The sequence below is a fragment of the Triticum urartu genome, chromosome 1A, assembly GCF_056163025.1.
Source record: "Triticum urartu cultivar PI428250 chromosome 1A, HENAU_Tu73, whole genome shotgun sequence".
Classification (NCBI taxonomy): Eukaryota; Viridiplantae; Streptophyta; class Magnoliopsida; order Poales; family Poaceae; genus Triticum; species Triticum urartu.
Genome location: NC_141873.1, coordinates 571,537,062 through 571,554,464, shown reverse-complemented (window position 1 = coordinate 571,554,464; position 17,403 = coordinate 571,537,062). Strand labels below are relative to the sequence as shown.

The window sequence follows — 17,403 nt, the reverse complement described above, 5'->3', positions numbered from 1 at the left end:
GCTGAGAGCTTGTGCTGGCCGGCTGTTCGTTGAATCAGCCGGAGCACAAGGTCGCCCTCTTGGAAAGATCTTGGCCTGACCTTCCGGCTGTGGTAGCGGTGCAAACCCTGCTGGTAAATCGCAGACCGGTTGAGAGCTAACAGCCGGCTTTCTTCCAGCAGGTCGACGCCGTCTTCTCGTGCTTCCTTGGCCTCCGCTTCCGTGTACATGGTTACTCGAGGCGAGTCGAATTCGATGTCAGTTGGGATGACCGCCTCGGCACCATACACAAGGAAGAAAGGGGTGAAGCCGGTTGACTTGTTTGGTGTAGTGCGCAGACTCCAGAGGACAGCCGGCAGCTCATCGAGCCAACAGCCGGCTGAGAGCTCCAGAGGTACAACCAGTCGAGGCTTGATGCCGGAGAGGATGAGGCCGTTGGCTCGCTCGACCTTGCCGTTTGACTGCGGGTGGGCGACGGATGCTAAGTCCATCCGGATACCTTGGGCTGCGCAGAAACGTGCCAAGGCTCCTTTGGCGAAATTCGTGCCATTGTCGGTGATGATGCTGTGCGGCACGCCGTACCGAGTTGTTATGTCCGCGATGAACGTCACAGCAGTCGGCCCATTCAGCTTCTTGATCGGCTTCGCCTCAACCCACTTGGTGAATTTGTCCATGGCGACGAGCAAATGCGTCATGCCACCGCGCGCCGTCTTGAATGGGCCCACCATGTCCAGTCCCCAAATGGCAAAGGGCCAAGTGAGGGGAATGGTCTTGAGTGCCGAAGCCGGCATGTGTTGCTTGGAGCTGAAGAGCTGGCATCCCTTGCAAGCTTGACTAATTCTTTGGCGTCGTCCAAAGCAGTCGGCCAGAAGAAACCATGGCGGAAGGCTTTGGCGACAAGTGATCTTGAGGCCGCATGGTGGCCGCATTCTCCTTGGTGAATGTCTGCGAGGATTGCAATGCCCTTCTCTTGCTCGACGCATCGCTGGAGGACTCCGGTGACGCTGCGCTTGAGTAGTTCTCTGTTGACGATTGTGTACGCTCCGGCTCGACGCTGGACTTGTCTTGCTTCTGTTTCGTCAGCCGGCAGGTCTTGGTTTACTAGGAAGTTGAGGATGGACTGAGCCCATGACGGAGCCGCGACTTCTTCTACTGCCAAAGTGGCTACTGCTACCAGGGTGGGCGGGCTGGGCGGTGAGGTGCTGGAGTCAGCCGCCGGCTGTAGTGCTGGTGTAGTCCCCGGGCCGGCTGCCGCAGTCCCCGGGCCGGCTACCGCAGTCCTCGAGCCGGCTACCGAAGTCCCCGAGCCAGCTGCCGAAGTCCCCGAGCCGGCTACGGGGGTCTTGGGGTCGGCCACTTGATTCTTCGAGCCGGACCTGGCCGCATCGGGGTCAGGCGGCACGAAGATGGAATCGGATTCTGGAGACGGCTTGATGGACGGCTTGAGGAGGCGTCGTAGAGCGACGCCGGTTGGAATTGCTTGCCGAGTGGAGCCTATTCGAGCCAGGGCATCGGCTAGCTCGTTGTCGGCCCGAGGTACGTGGAGGAACTCGCATCCTTCAAAGTATCCGCTGAGCTGTTGGACCAGGAAACGATAGCTCGCCATATTCGCGTCCTTGGCGTCCCAGTCGCCGGATGACTGCTGGACTACCAGGTCTGAGTCGCCATAACATAGGATCCGGCGAATGCCAAGTTCTTTGGCAAGCCGGAGCCCATGTATGAGCGCCTCGTACTCGGCCACATTGTTGGAGGCGGCAAAGTGGATTTGTAGCGTGTATCTGAGCTTGTCGCCTTTGGGAGAGGTAAGGACGATGCCGGCTCCCAAGCCGGTGCGCATCTTGGACCCGTCGAAGTGCATGCGCCAATGGGTGGAGTCGGGAGCCGGCGGCAGGTACTGGGTCTTGGCCCAGTCGACGAGGAAGTCGGCCAGTGCTTGGGTCTTGATGGCGGTGCGGGGCTGGTAGAAGATCGTGTAGGGGGCCAGCTCGATTGCCCATTTCGCGACCCGGCCGGATGCATCCCGGCTGCCTATGATCTCGGCTAGCGGGGCAGTGCATACGACCGTGACGGGATGCTCTTGAAAGTAGGGCTTCAGCTTCTTGGCGGTGAAGTACACGTCGTAACACATCTTTTGGTAGTGCGGGTAGTTCTGTTTTGAGGCGGACAGCACCTCGCTCAAATAGTACACCGGCCTCTGGACCGGCTGGGCTCGGCCTTTTTCCGGGCGCTGGACTACGATGACGGTGCTGACCACCCGGCTGGTTGCAGTGATGTAAAGGAGCATGGGCTCTTTCTCGGTCGGCGCCGCGAGGACAGGCGGCGTGGCCAGCATCTTCTTCAGCTCATGAAAAGCTTGGTCGGCCTGGTCGTTCCACTCGAAGTGAGTGCTCTTCTTCATGAGGCGGTAGAGGGGGGGAGCTTTCTTTCCGAGCCGGCTCATGAAGCGGTTCAAGGAGGCCAAGCACCCGGTGAACTTCTGAATGTCTCGAAGCTTGGTAGGGATCGCCATTCTCTCGATGGCCTTGATCTTCGCCGGGTTGCATTCGATGCCGCGTTCGGAGACCAGGAAGCCTAGGAGCTGGCCGGCTGGCACCCCGAACACGCATTTCTCGGGGTTGAGCTTGATTTGGAACCGGCGCAGGTTCTCAAATGTTTCCTTGAGGTCTTCCAGCATGGTGCCACGCTTCTCCGTTTTCACCACGATGTCGTCCACATAAACGTGGGCATTCCTGCCGAGCTGCTTGAGGAGGCACTTCTGCATGCAACGCTGAAAGGTGGCACCGGCATTTCTCAAGCCGAATGTCATAGTCAGGTAGCAGAAGGCTCTGAACGGCGTGATGAAGACGGTCTTCAGGCGGTCATCCGGGTCTAGTTTTATCTGGTGGTATCCGGAGTAAGCATCCAAAAAACTCAACAGCTCGCATCCGGCTGTGGAGTCTATCACTTGGTCTATCCTTGGCAGGGCAAAAGGATCTTTGGGGCAAGCCTTGTTGAGACTTGTGTAGTCTATACACATGCGCCACTTGTTATTCTTCTTTAGCACAAGGACCGGGTTGGCGAGCCACTCTGGAAAGAAAACTTCCATGATAAAGCCGGCCGCCAAGAGCCGGGCTATCTCCTCCCCTACAATCCTGCGTTTCTCCTCTGACAGTCGGCGAAGGGGTTGTCTGACAGGCTTTGCGTCTTCTCGAACATGTAGTTTGTGCTCGGCGAATTTCCTCGGAACACCCGGCATGTCCTTGGGGGACCACGCAAAGATGTCCCGATTCTCACGGAGGAAATCGGCGAGCTCGCCTTCCTATTTGTTGTTCAGGTTTGCCCCGATGACGGCAAACCTCTCTGGACGCTCGGGGTCAAGGGGTATCTTCTTTGTCTCCTTGGCCGGCTGAAAAGACCCTTGAGTATCATGCTCCTTGGGGTCGGGGGACACGGCCGACTGCTTGCCGGCTATGGCCACGACTCGGTCCAGCATCTTCTTCTCTTCGGCGATCACAAGGGACTCGGCCAGCCGACTGCTGGCCGCTGCGCACTCGGAGGACTTCTTGTAGTCACCGGCTACGGTGATGACGCCTTTGGTGCTTGGTATCTTCATCTTGAGGTAGGCATAGTGGGGAACCTCCATGAACTTGGCCAAAGCAGGTCGGCCCAGCAATGCATGGTAAGGGCTCTCCAGGTCCACCACTTCAAACCAGATCGCTTCCCGGCGGAAATGCTCCTTGTCCCCAAAAAGTACATCAATCTTGATTTTGCCAATGGGGGCGCAGGACAGGCCGGGTACGATGCCGTGGAACACTGTCCGAGTGGGCGTGAGCTGTTTTGTCTTGACGTTCAACTTCTCCAGGGTGTCACGATACAGGATGTTGATGATGCTCCCGCCGTCTATCAACACACGGGAGAAGCGGGCGGCGCGTCTGTCCGTTGCAAGGGTGGCTTCCAGGACCAAAGCATAAGAGCCAGGAGATGGCATCACCTCCGGATGGTCGGCCCGGCTCCAGCTGATGGGCTTTTCTGACCAATGCATGTGTCCGGCGGGGTTGGCAGCGACCACGCTGACTTCCTGGTGCTCTCGGCGTTTGCTGCGCCGGTCTTCGGGCTGGCTTGTAAAGACGATGTAGGTTGCTTGCTCATCAGGAAACTCGTCATGCACGGCTCCCACTGCGGGCCGAGCGGCCGGAGGCGGCGGAGGCAGAGGCGGCGGGCCGGCAGGCGGAGGTGGCAAGAGCCCCTCGCCCTTAGAGATTCGGGTGAGCCAGTTGCACTTCCGGGTCGTGTGGTTGGACGGCTTCGCGCCGCTGTGGAACTTGCAAGGGGCGTCGAGGGTTTGCTCGTAGGAGAAGGCGGGCTGCCAAGCCGGCCTGCCGCCCTTGGGCTTCTTGGGCGCCGGTCGTTCTTCAGGCGGCGCATCTTCGACCGTGGCCACCTGCCGGCTAGCGGGAGGCGGCGCGGGGCCCTTGCGCTTGTTGTCGTTCGAGTTGGGGTGTCGGCCAGGTTCTCCAGCCGGCGTCTTGGGCGCCGGGTTGAGCACCTTTCCGGGCGCGTCTACCCGAAGCTCGGTCTTCATCGAGGAGTCGGCGGTGGCGTACTTGTCCGCTATGTCCAGAAGCTCGTCGAGGGTAGCCGGCTCGTCACAGAGGAGCTTGTGCTTGAGGAGGGTGCCTTCTCGGCATCCGGCTGTGAAGTATTCTATGGCTTGCACCTCGTGCACCCCTTCACAGGAGTTGCGGAGCTCGGCCCAACGCGTGAGGTAATCGCGAGTGGACTCGGCGGGGCCTTGTACGCACAAGGAGAGCTGTCTGGGCTTGGGAGCCCGCTTGTAGGTGCTGGTGAAGTTGCGGATGAAGGCTTCCGTGAAGTCTAGCCAGCTGTTGATGCTACGCGGCTTGAGGCTGTTGAGCCAGGTCCGCGTCGTGCCCTGCAGCATGAGGGGCACGTATTTCACGGCGACGCGCCGATTGCCGTTGGCTATGCTAACTGCGGTGGAGTAGTCGATCAACCAATCTTCCGACTTCACGGAGCCGTTGTACTTGGGCGTGTCTCTCGGGAGCGAGAACCCTTTGGGAAAAGGCTCGTCACGGATGCGGGGGCCAAAGCAAGGCGGGCCGACATCGTCTTCTTCTTCCAATACCAGGGATCGCGCCAGGCGGTCGATCCGATGACGGGCGTCGTTCTCGCCGATTCCTTCGCGGCGGCCCAGCCGGCCGCTGAGAGTCGGGTGCGCCACTGGCGGTGAGGCGGGATATCTCTCTCCGCGGGGCGAAGGCGGAGGCGGGTCGCCCCGCCACTCCATGGCTCGGGGATGACCGTCCGCGTCCCGCTCGATGGAGATCCGGGTCCGGCTGCGGCTGGTAGCCGGCTCCTTCTCGCGTCGCGCGTGGGTATTGCTCGTAGTCGGCGTCCGGGACGTCGCACCGTGCTCTCGGCGCGGGGGAAGGCTTTCCACGCGAGCGTCGGCTCCGTGCCGCTGCGTGGCGGCATCAATCAACTGCTGGATGCGCCGGGTCATGTGGGGAAGGTCTTCGGCTTCCATGCCGTCCAGCTCGTCTACAGACGCCTGGGCGGCACGCAAGTTCTCGAGCGGAGTGGCATAGACCGGGTGGTCGACTCCCAGCGTGTCGGCGATGACGGCGCCGCGTTGCTTGACAAGGCCGGCCCGGCTTGGCCCGCCCGGGGCCGGCGTGCCGAAGGCAGCGCGGTCAGCCTCGCGCCGGTAGGCCTCAGTGAGGCGTCTTACGGAGGCCAGCCTCCGGCCCTCGGCGAGGAGAGCGAGGCGGTGTGCTTCCAGTGCTTCGTCGTCGGCGTCGGCCGGGAGAGGAGCGGACAAGTCGTGGGCCGCCGCGCGCGGGGCGTCGCGGGCACTCTCTTCGGCCAGGCCGCCGTGGCCGACAACCATCACTTCGGCGGTGACAACATCGTAGCCGTCGGCTCGAGGAAGCGGGTCGTTGTAGATCGCGACGTTGGTGGGGAAGGCGTCGTAGGAGGCCGTGTCAGAGTCGACAGGCATCGGGTCGGTGGAGCCAACCGACTCCAGGTCCGCAGCGGGCTCGCTGGAGACATGGAGCTGGCCGAGAAGGTTGGCGAGGCGGTCAGTGCCCGCATCGGAGGCGGGCTCGTTGGAGGTGAAGGTCTCGTCGGGGAGATCGGCGAGGCCGCTTGCCGCGCAGATGCTGGTGACGCCTTGCAGCGCGTCGTGGCAAGCGCCATCGGGCGTGCCGGGCTGTCTACGCTCGCTGGGGAGAAAGAGGGTTCCCGTCCAGAACAGGTCTCCGGACGACGGTGCGCCTGGCCCCACGGTGGGCGCCAAATGTCGGGTGGTGGGTGCGACATATGCCAACGGGTGGCTTATCTTTGTGGGAACCAGTAAGACATCGCCGGTGCCTGGAAACGGGATGAGGCGAAGACATGCACGCCGGCGGATCTTACCCAGCTTCGGGGCTCTCCGAGGAGATAACACCCCTACTGCTGCTCTGCGGGGTCTCCGCATGCTCACTAGATGAATCGAGTAGCTACACGACGCTCCTTGAGCTGCTTTTGGGGGGAGGAGGAAGAAAGGGCACGGCTAGCCTGCTTCTTCTCCTTGTATGGTGTCTAGAACTAGCAGGGGGTCCAACCCTTTGCATGGGTGCTCCGGGGGGTTTATATAGGCCTACCCCCCGGGGTACAATGGTAATCCGGCTGGGCGCAGGGCCCAGCCGTCTGTGACTGCGCTCGCCGGCTTCTGCGCCGGCTGCTGGGGCCCGCCGACTGGTGGGTCCCGCCGGCTGCCAACTCCTTGGTCGACAGGCAGGCTCCACTGTCCGGGGCCACGTCGGCGGCTGGTCACTGTGGCTTCATCTTGCTGACGTGAGCTTCATCGTGGTAAGCGCGGCTACAGTACCGCCACCCGTCGGACGATCGCTGTAGCCTTACCGCGTCTTGTCTCCTTTATGGGGCGTCTTCTTTGAGGGAGGCGGCAAGCCGGCTGCGGGGAGCCGGCTCCGTCTTGGGCCGGCTGGTTGGAAGCGGGGCCGCCTTCGGCCGTCTCTCTGCTCTAAGGGGCCCACCGCCTGTGGGCCACGCTGGCGGCCCGTCGTGGGTGAGGCCAGGGTCAACATGGCAACAGTGCTGCGCCGGACGGGTCATGCCTACCTCGTACGGCGCACTGTGCCAGGCGTGCCCCGGGATTCGGGGGTGGCAGGCTCTTCTGTAGCCACGCCCCGTCGCACCGCCGTTAGGTGGGTGCAAACTCTGAGGGTACGGTCTTGACTGCTTTACGAGGAGCCGGCTCGAAGGAGTCGGCCTTCTCACAGCCGGCTTCTTGGAGTCGGCCCTCTCATGAGGGTTAAAGTCGGACCGCCTTCCGAAAGCCGGCCTTGATCGCAGCCGGCTAGGGGAAGGCGGCCCCATGTCTTGGATTCTTGAGAGCCGGGCGGGCTCGTAATTTTTTCAGGAGTGCCAGGGGAAGCCGGCTAGGCTACCCATGGCTATTTACTCCGACAAATCTTGATCAATGTCAATGAGAAACCAGTAACTACTGAAGTCAAAATTCAGTAATTTTGATCTTTTACTACTGGCAGGTCTGATTTTTGATCTTTTATGTTGCATTGCTGAAAATTGACAGTAAATTTTCATGTACTGAAGTGATGGCTCAATGTTGCATTGCTGACTGGCACATCAGGGGCAAGCAGCAAACCATAAAACAAACATGTGCAAATTAGAAGTTTGACACCCACTTTTAGCTTCTACAGGAATTGTACTGATGTTTGCACCTTAATTATATCCAGGGATGGATTTTCACTTTGACAGCATCGGGTAAAATTGACTGAAGAAAGCAACTTCAGAGAATATATTGTTGTTTTTATAAACTGAATACTGGTGTATTGTCAATATTCAGTAGCAGAAATTAAACTTCGGAGTATATTGTACTGTCAACATTCAGCAGCAGAAATTCAGTGTTGTACCATTAAATTTAAACTACTCATGCATATAATCTGAAAATAAACCATTATTTGATGAATCATGGTTGATTCAATTTTCTCTACATTTACTGAAAATAAACTTGGCCATTATTTATTGAAAATAAAACCGGATCATTCACTTAAACTACTCATGAAACACTATGCTCTACATTTCAGTTTGATGTACTGCAATTTGATCTACTGAAATTCAGTTTGATTCAGTTTGCTATACTGTGCTCAGGTACTACCCTCTGTTCAACATCATGGATATACCAGTATATTGATCTACTCCAGTAATTTCCTTCATTGCTTCTTGTCCAGTTTGATTCAGTTTGATTTAGTCCACACATCTCAATTTTGAACATGTAACTTGCATAGAACCGTACTCCAATTTTTTTATCTTATCTTATCTTATCTTATCTTAATGTTATGTCATCAATCTTGCATAGAACTTGCATAGAAATTTCAGTTATAATGCCAAATCAACATCAATCTTATCTTAATGTTCTGTCATCATTATACTCCACTGTCATCATTAACAACAATTTCTTTTTGGCAGTACTAAAGATTGTCCCATCAGACATGAACATAAATGTTGATAAATTGACAGTTCAGAAACAGAAATTTCAATCATGGCAACTAAAGATTGTTCCATCATCATTACAAAAATTGACAATAGTCCACTGTAATGTTCTAATTGGAACTACAGAAACAAAATTGACAGTACTTAACACTCCATGTCATAGTGAACATTACAGAAATTGACAGAACACTTATAATTGCTGAAAATGCTACAGACCATCAATGATTCCACAGATATTTCCCTTCTCCCATTTTAGACCATAACAGTTAACTGAACTTTTTTTTGTAACATTTCTTCAGAGGACATGATCAATTGTGTTTCGAATTACAGAGCAAGCAAGGTACACGCTGCAATGTAAAGAAATTGTGTTCGAAATTGGGGCTTCTGGAGCACATTTTCTCATCGGTAGCAGCACAAGTAAGAGCTTGAGCAAGGTACAGGGCCGAGCCCTGTACTTCTTCTCAGAGTGCTTGCAGAGGAGATACTGGGAGCAAGGTACAGATCTGGAACTACAGATGAAAAAGCAAGGAGCCTTGTACTTCTTCTCACTGGCAGCAGCACGGGTAGGGGACCTCTGCTGAAAGCACACGAGCCGGGGAGCTCCGGGCGGCAACACGAGCAGGGGAGGAGCACCAACTTTCAGAGGAGCAGCAAATAAAAGATCGAGCTTGAGTTCCAGGCCAACGAGAGAGCTTGAGGGAGCTCGAGGTCCAGGCGCTCGAGACCCGACGTGCGCAAGTCCTAGGCGGCGGTAGTGCAGGTCGTGGGTGGCGGGAGGGGATATCAGCGGCGCATGTCTTGGGTGGGGGAGGAGCACGTCCTGGGCGATGGTAGAGCAAGCAATTGGGCGGCGGAGGAGCCCGTCCTGGGCGGTGCCGGGGCAAGCAATTGGGCGGCGATGGAGCAATTAATTGGGCGGCGCGGGTCCTGGACAGCGGAGGAGAAAGCCCTGGGTGGCGCCGGTGCAGGTCCTGGCGACGACTGACCCTGGCGATGCGCGCGGGCAACGGGCAGAGGAAGAAGGAAGGAGACGGCCAACTGTTTGTAACAGATTTCAAGCTACGAGGGCATCTTTGCAAAATTGGCAGTACACTATGCTGGTGACAACTTTTCTCGGACAGAGGGAGTAGTAAATAATAACCCAAAAGGTCCCCAACGGAGAGCGCCTTCTCTCTGACCTCCATCTCGCATTTCTGTGCTGGGGAGCATACGTGGGCACGGCGACGATGTTGTGCATATTCTTCATGATCATTTGCTCTGAATGACTCCGTCTATCTGTTGTTCGATGCTCCACCATATGTCTGCTACTCCCTCCGTCTTTAAAAGAGGAGTAAAATGCACTCTGGGTCACTAAACTTGTTAAGACTGGTCACTCTGGTCAATGTATTCAAAGATTGACTCATTACGGTAATTGTACTTGAGTGAACGGGCTCATTTGGTCACTGGCTACGTTTTTCGCTCATATTACGTACGTATTTTGCCCTCGTGGCGCTTTTTGACCAGTCCACTTGTCCACGTAGGAGGTGGGTGTTAGTTTGTTATCTATACAAGGATTCTTTTGCAAAATTGCCACATAACTTCACCCCCTCTTCTCTCCGCCTCGTGCTGCAAAATTCCCCACTCCGTTGCGACGAACCCTAGCGCTCTCCACTCAGCTCGTCGTGACCTCCGCCGCGTCGCCGCCGCGCCGCCGCCGTCGATTGCCGCCGTTGGACGGCGTTTGTTTTGCGCCATGTCTTCGAGCTATTCCCGCTCTGCTCAGCGCCGCCGCGGCCCCTTGATCCCCCGGATCGGCTGTCCGGACTGTGGGGTGACGGTGAAGCGCTACATCTCCGGTACGGATGAACACGATGGCTGGGTTTTCTATAGATGCATCAACCATGATGTAAGTCCTTTCCCCCACTTACATTTATGCAGAGATGGCCGCCCAGATGCATTTCTTCTCATGCCTTTATTTCACATTTGATAGCGTGGTTGCAAATTTTGGCATTGGGAGCGTGAGTACGTCGCTTATCTTGTGGAACATAAATTCCTGAGAGGAAATGCTACCGTCGATGCTATTAGCTGGAGTGAGGACAGGAGGGAGGAGCTGGAGCGTGGACATGAAAGTGCTGTTGTTGAACAGTGGGCAAGAGGACCAATTACAGAGTTTGGGATGTCCAACAATGCAAGAATGTTAGAGCTTGGAGCACAGTTACTGCTGTTTCTGAAGATTGTAGTGGCTGTAGGTGTTGTTCTATGTGGGCTCCTTGTTGTGCTAATTCTGAAATGATGTAGTGCTGCTGTTGTTGCAACTATGTTAGAGCTTGTAGCTACTGTTAAATAGTGGTTAAGCTGATGTAGTGATGCAAGGCATCTTCTTTTGTGTAATGGCTATGTAGTTGGACCTGGGTTAAGATGTAGAAGTGATGCAAGGCATCTTTCTTTTGTGTAATGGCTATGTACTTGGATCAATTATGAGTAACTCATGAAATATTTCTGTCAATGTGCATAGGATGACTTGTTCTCCATATTCTTGACTTAATGTGAAGTACATTGGCCATAAAAGATTGAAAGATTGCATCTTTTACATGATCATTACATAATGTGAAATACATAATCCATAATCCATAAAAGATTGAAAGATTGACTTAATGTGAAATGCATAATCCATAAGATGGTTCTGTAACACATAATCCATGACAGCCAACACAACCACATGTTGTAAACAAAGTAGAGTCTAGGAACATGGTTCTGTAAAGGAAATGAAGTATGAAACATGCTGGATCATGCACAGCAGACAAAAGCAATAAAAGTTTCAGTCATGTTCTGTAGCAATCAAAATTTCCTGCCATGGACACATCTTGTAGCACAGTAACCAACAGAGCACAATCACCTGAAAACATCAAACATGGAGCTTGTTTTTGCAATCTTAGCTGACTGCACTGCCATTGATGTCTGAGTTAGTGATGCTGGCCTCTTCACACCTCTTGCTTCTGTAGTAGCTCCTGAACTGGATGCACCAACTGTTTTAGAACTGACTGCATCAGCAGCTTGTGAAGCACTTTTTGCAGCAGCAATGAGCAACTTCCTCTCTTCATTTTGTCTTGATCTCTCCAGGGAAGCTAGTGCTTGTGCTTGTTTCCTTGCAGCAGCTATAGCCTCCTTCTTCTGTGCATTTAGCTCGGCTTTAATCTCAGCAGCAGATGCTCTCTTGGCCTCAGCTATGATCTTTCTTGTTTCAGCCTGTACTTGCTTATTCAGCTCTCTCTCCTGCCTTTTTTTCTCCTTCCTCTCTTCTGCAAGCAACCTCCTTGCTTCTGCCTCTTCTGCCTTCTTCTTTGCAAGCTCTTCCTTCTTCTTTGCACTTGCTTCAAGCTTCTTGAGCTCTGCCAGCTGCCTAGCTTCAAACACTGCTCTCTTTTTATTTTCAGCTTCCAAGCTTCTCTGCATCTTCATGGCCCTTAATTGTTCAGCCAATTCTCCCTGCATGATGGAGTTAGAGCTTGATCCACCTTGCTCCTGACTGATCCTAGCTTGAGCAGCAGTTAGAAATGTGGACTCAGGGATTGGCATCTCTGCCCTATGCCTTGTAGTTGGCCTCTGCATTGGAATTCAGTCAGTACATTGTAGTGCAGTACAGTGTAGTAAATAAGAAAGTTCAATTTTTTCAATTACCTGTTGAAGCATTGTATCCACAAGTCTGTTTACAATGTTTGATGGTGTCACAGTAGGCTGATAATGAGCATTTGGTTGCTCTGCATGTGCATCTCCAGCAACATTTGGTTGCTCTGCATGTGCATCTCCATTCACTGCATTTGGTTGCTCTACATGTGCATCTCCATTCACTGCATTTGCTTGCTCTGCATGTGCATCTCCATTCACTGCATTTGCTTGCTCTTCATGTGCATCTCCAGCAGCAGCATTCACTTGGGCATTAGGTGGTAGCAAGCCATTCTTCAAATATTTACATCCATTGATGTTGTGGTCAGGCTCACCACGGTAACTACAATGCATAATTACCCCATGCCTTGACATTTTCTTACCACCACTTCTGTCATTAACTTCATATGGTGCTTTTCTTCTGTTCTTGCTTGGCCTACCTACTTGTTTTAGATATAGTGGTGGCTCAAGGGTTGGGCCATTCATCTTTTCCCATTCTTTCATATCTCTTGTAGGGTATATGATGTACTTGTAGGCCTTCTTAAACATGGAAATTGAGTAGCAATCATTCACCATAGTGTCAGCATCTATCCTATCATCTCTGCAACAGGCTAACACATGAGAGCAAGGCACCCCACTTAGATCCCACCTCTTGCATGAGCATGATTGGCAGATAGTGTCAGCAATATAATCTGTACCCCTTTCATGCACTTGGAATACACCATCACTTGCTCCACCAACATAGCACAAGCTTGCATACTCACTGTTTGTTTGCACCCTCTTTTTTATCTTTGGGCAGATTTTCCCTGTCATTTTGGCAGTCTCTTTCTTCTTTGAGTAGTGCCTGCTCATGATCTGAGCCTTGATTGTCTCAAACATTGAGATAATTGGCAGTTCCCTTGCATCTAAGATGTACCTGAAGAAACAATAAGAACCAACATTTGTTAAGTAACAATTGTAAAGCACCAAAATGAACCAAGTATTTGAAAGCAAAGATGAACAATAGTGTCTGATGCTTACTTGTTAAAAACCTCACAAATGTTATTGAGAAGTATGTCACATTTAGGTATATCACTCTGAAAAGCCCTAACCCAAGTATTAGGCTATGCTTTGCTAACCACACATATGCTTCTGGACTGATTGTCTTCATCTCCTCCATGTTTTCTTCATACTTAGTTGTTGTTGTGCTTCTAGCAATCTTCCACATCTGGTTCTTCAGGACATCACCCTTAAAAGTTTGTTGGAAATTTTGCCACATGTGCCTAACACAGAACCTATGCTTAGCATCAGGGAATTGCTCATTCACTGCATTTATTAGGCCCTGTAGACATCACAATGTCAGCAAAGTTATGAACTACATTGAACTACATAGCCTTACAGCTGGGAACCAGAATAGTGTGGCAAAGAAGATGAATACCTTCTGTTTGTATGACATGAGTGTCCATGGATATGTGTTGTAAATCCCTAGATCCCTCTTCAATGTTTCCAAAAACCATGACCAGTTAGGTGTATCTTCCACTTCTACAACTGCAATTGCTATAGGGAAGATACAGTCATTTGGGTCTATACCCACTGCTGCTAGTATCTGGCCCTTATATCTTGTCTTGATGTGACATCCATCCAGAAAGATTATAGGTCTGCACCCCTCTAAAAATCCTCTCTTGCAAGCATCCAGAGCAAAGTAACACTTCTCAAACCTGGAGTTCTTATCAAGGGTCACAAAGAATGTGCTTCCAGGGTTACTTTTCCTAATCTCATTGCCATACTCCCATAACAACCTATATTGAGCTTCTTCATCCCCATGTATTTTCTTCATAGCCAACCTTCTTGCCCTTTGCAATTTTGTCCTACTAGGGGTCATGTTCCACTCTTTCTGTACAATCCTAGAAAAATTTCTAAGATTCATGCCTTGGTCAGCTCTAAAATGCTCTATGTACTTCTCTGAAATAAACTTTGCAGTAAATGCCTTTATCTTCCATTTTTTGGTACAAGAGTGTTCTGCAGTATACTTCTTCACCATGAAAGCCTTGGTTCTTGAGTCATAAGATGCCCACAAGTACCAACTGTAGTTTGCATCACATTTAGCACACACCCTCTTCTTTTCATTGACTGGAATCTTGAATTCCTCCCTGTTTTGACAACTGTACTCCCTAATTGATCGCCTAAGCATCTCAACTGTCTCAAACACTTGACCTACATGAAACTTGGGACAGTGTAGATCTTCTTTCCTGAATGTCTTGAATCTGAATTTGTGTGCTTCCTCATCGGAGTCTGGTGCCCAGATGTCATCTCCTTCAGACTCATCATCAGTTGCAGGCTTCAACTCCTCTGTATCAGTAACTATCGCTTTCCTTTTCCCTTTGTTGATGCCTGAGGTTCATGGCTGATCTGTCCATATTCTTCATAGTCCACATTGTCTTGATACAAGTCATCATCATCTTCAGATATTTCATATTCAGAGTCAACTATCTCTCCAGGATCAAAGTCTTCATCTTCAGAGTCTGTATATTCACCAGCATGATGCACTCTTGCATTCATTCTCCTTTGCTGGCCCAATCTATGCCTTTGGTAATCAGCTTGCACTGCCTCTGCATTTCTTGCCCTTATTTCTGCCTCTCTTTCTCTTGCTGCCTCTGCATTTGCTGTTGTATCAGGTTCTGCATCTGTTGTACCTCCAACATGTTGTGCATCTGTAGCAGCAGCATCAGGCTCTGCATCTGCTGTACCTCCATCATGGTGTGCATCTGTAGCAGCAGCATCAGGCTCTGCATCTGCTGTACCTCCATCATGGTGTGCATCTGTACCAGCAGCATCAAGCTCTGTATGTGATGTACCTCCATCATGGTCTGCATATGTATCAGCCTCTGCATCTGCCTCAGGCTCTGCATCAGGCTCTGCATTGCCCTTGCACTTTCTTGGACTAATAACAGTTGGTAGATGTGCTACTGGGAAATGCACTACATCATCCCTATTTGCTGAGTTGAGGCCGTCATCACGATCAAGAAAGATTTGCATAGAATGATAACCAATTCCTACAAAATCACACATTTTGTCCGTGTCATCATCATCTCTTATCTGCCTGAGCCCATTTCTTGTAATATCAAGTATTGGTATAAGGTAATAGGCCTTGATTCTCCCTGCCATTTCATAACCAATTTCTTCCACCATATGCTCCACAACAAGATTTGACCAAGTGTCCACATGAAGATAATCATACCAAATCGCCTTCCCATTCACATATGCTCTGTTTGTTCCAGTACCAAGGAAATAGCCACCTACGTTGAACTCAACGGAGAAATTCAAGCTTCGGGGACCTACATTACGCATGGCAAACATCCATCAAACTTGAATCGGCCACAAATACCTCTCAAAACCCTAACAAAACCCTCCCAAAACCCTCCCCTAACCAACTACCATGACTACAAAAAATCCATGAAAACAGGGTTCGATCGACAAGGCGACCTAATGTAAGACAAAATCGACCATAAATTGCCCCCCTTTTGATCATCAAAATCGACCACAAATCGCCCCCTTTTGATCGAAACAGGGGAACAGAGGTGCGGCCTTACCGTACACCGGGGGATCAGCGCCATCGCGTCGACGAACGGCAGCCATGGCGTCTCCCTCGCCACCGACGCCGGGGGCCGCCGCACCTCCGCCTCCGCCAACACCTCCGCCTCCGCGTCCCTTGCCTCGACGTTCACGCCACAAGCCCTTGCTTTCCTTTTCGAAACGATATGATCAAGCCGGCAGGTGGTGAAGTAATGCGGCAATTATGCAGAACCCCCCCCCCCCCCACAAAAATCACCCACTAGCACCCACCTCCTACGTGGCCAAGTGGACCGGTCAAAAGGGGCCACAAGGGCAAAATACGTACAGAAACGAGCGTCAAACGTACGCAGTGACCATTTCAGTCCGTGTTAGCAAGTATGATTACCGTAACAAACTGTTTTCTCAATACATTGATCAGAGTGACCAGCCTTAACAAGTTTAGTGACCCAGAGTGCATTTACCCTTAAAAGAGTGTACTTTCAACTTTGTTGGAAAGTCGAACTTTTTTAAGTTTCATCGTATTAATATAATAATACACCAACATGTATGCCATCAAATTAGTAGCATTAGATTCATGATAAAATATATTTTCATCATATATCTATTTGGTTTCACAAACATTGATATATTTTTGTACAAACTCGATCAAATTTTAAGATAGTTTGACCCTCTAACAAAGAGTTGAAAGTATACTCTTTGAAGGACAGGGGAGTATTATGAGATTTGTTTATGTTGGTGAGCAATGTGAGTGCGAGTGAGCTATGCTAGTGTGGTGAGTTATATATGTGAGAGTGTACTGCTTATACTCCATCTACGGATGTGAGCCTACTATGTGAGTGTCATCACTGTGGGTAGACCTGGCCATCCCTCGAGCTGGGTCGGGCTTCGGGCCGGGCCTACCAAAGCCTGATGCAAAAAACTTAGGCCCGAGCCTGGCCCGGCCTGCTGTCGGGCCTAAAAATCAAGCCCAAGCCCGGCCCATCAGTCAAGAAGCCCGGCAGGCCTCGGGCCACGGGCCGGGCCTCTTCAATAAATGGCAAATATGGCGGGCCCAGGCCTGGCCCGACCCTAGCTTCGAGCTCAAAATCTAGGCCTGAGCCTGGCCCGTGGACAAGGTCGGGCCGGGCCGGGTCGGGCTTTTTCAGGCCGGGCCGGGCTGCCCACGGCTAGGTCTATCTGCGGGACTACTACTTCTATGTTCGTGCCTTATTATATGTGAGAGCAAGGGTGCATATTCATCCAGCAATTTAATAAAGTTCGTTCATGATGTTAACTCAACTGTCCACTTGTATGTGAGATTTTTGCCTAGTTTCAAAAAACAAAAACTTGTATGTGAGAACTAGCGTGTTCCTTTTTTAACTCTTGCTTGGATAGATCATTGATGGTTGACTCATCATAAGTGATGGGCAAACTACTTCACTGATTCAGAGAGAGAAAGACACAAGTAGGAGTACTTGACGGGAAGCTGCTCAACTTGTGGAAAATGACATCCCGAAAAGAATTTACAATAGTACAAAAGTCAAACTCGGGGTGCTGGCAACTACTTAGAATGTCCACGATTTCTAGGCCTTGGACATTTTCTTTCCGAAAATCCTACACTTACGGGCAAGACCTACGGAAGCCCAGCTACGGACCCCTCCGTGCACTAACTACTCCCTCGATTTTTAGTGTGTGTGGGTCCCATCCTCTTCATATTTCCAATCGAAATTCAAC

At 51.6% G+C, this 17,403-nt stretch overlaps 1 pseudogene; it reads right to left on the bottom strand.

Moving 5' to 3' along the window:
• Positions 1-11,367: 11,367 nt before the first annotated feature.
• On the bottom strand, positions 11,368-15,306 carry LOC147992882 (uncharacterized; annotated as a pseudogene).
• Between the last annotated feature and the right edge of the window lie 2,097 nt (positions 15,307-17,403).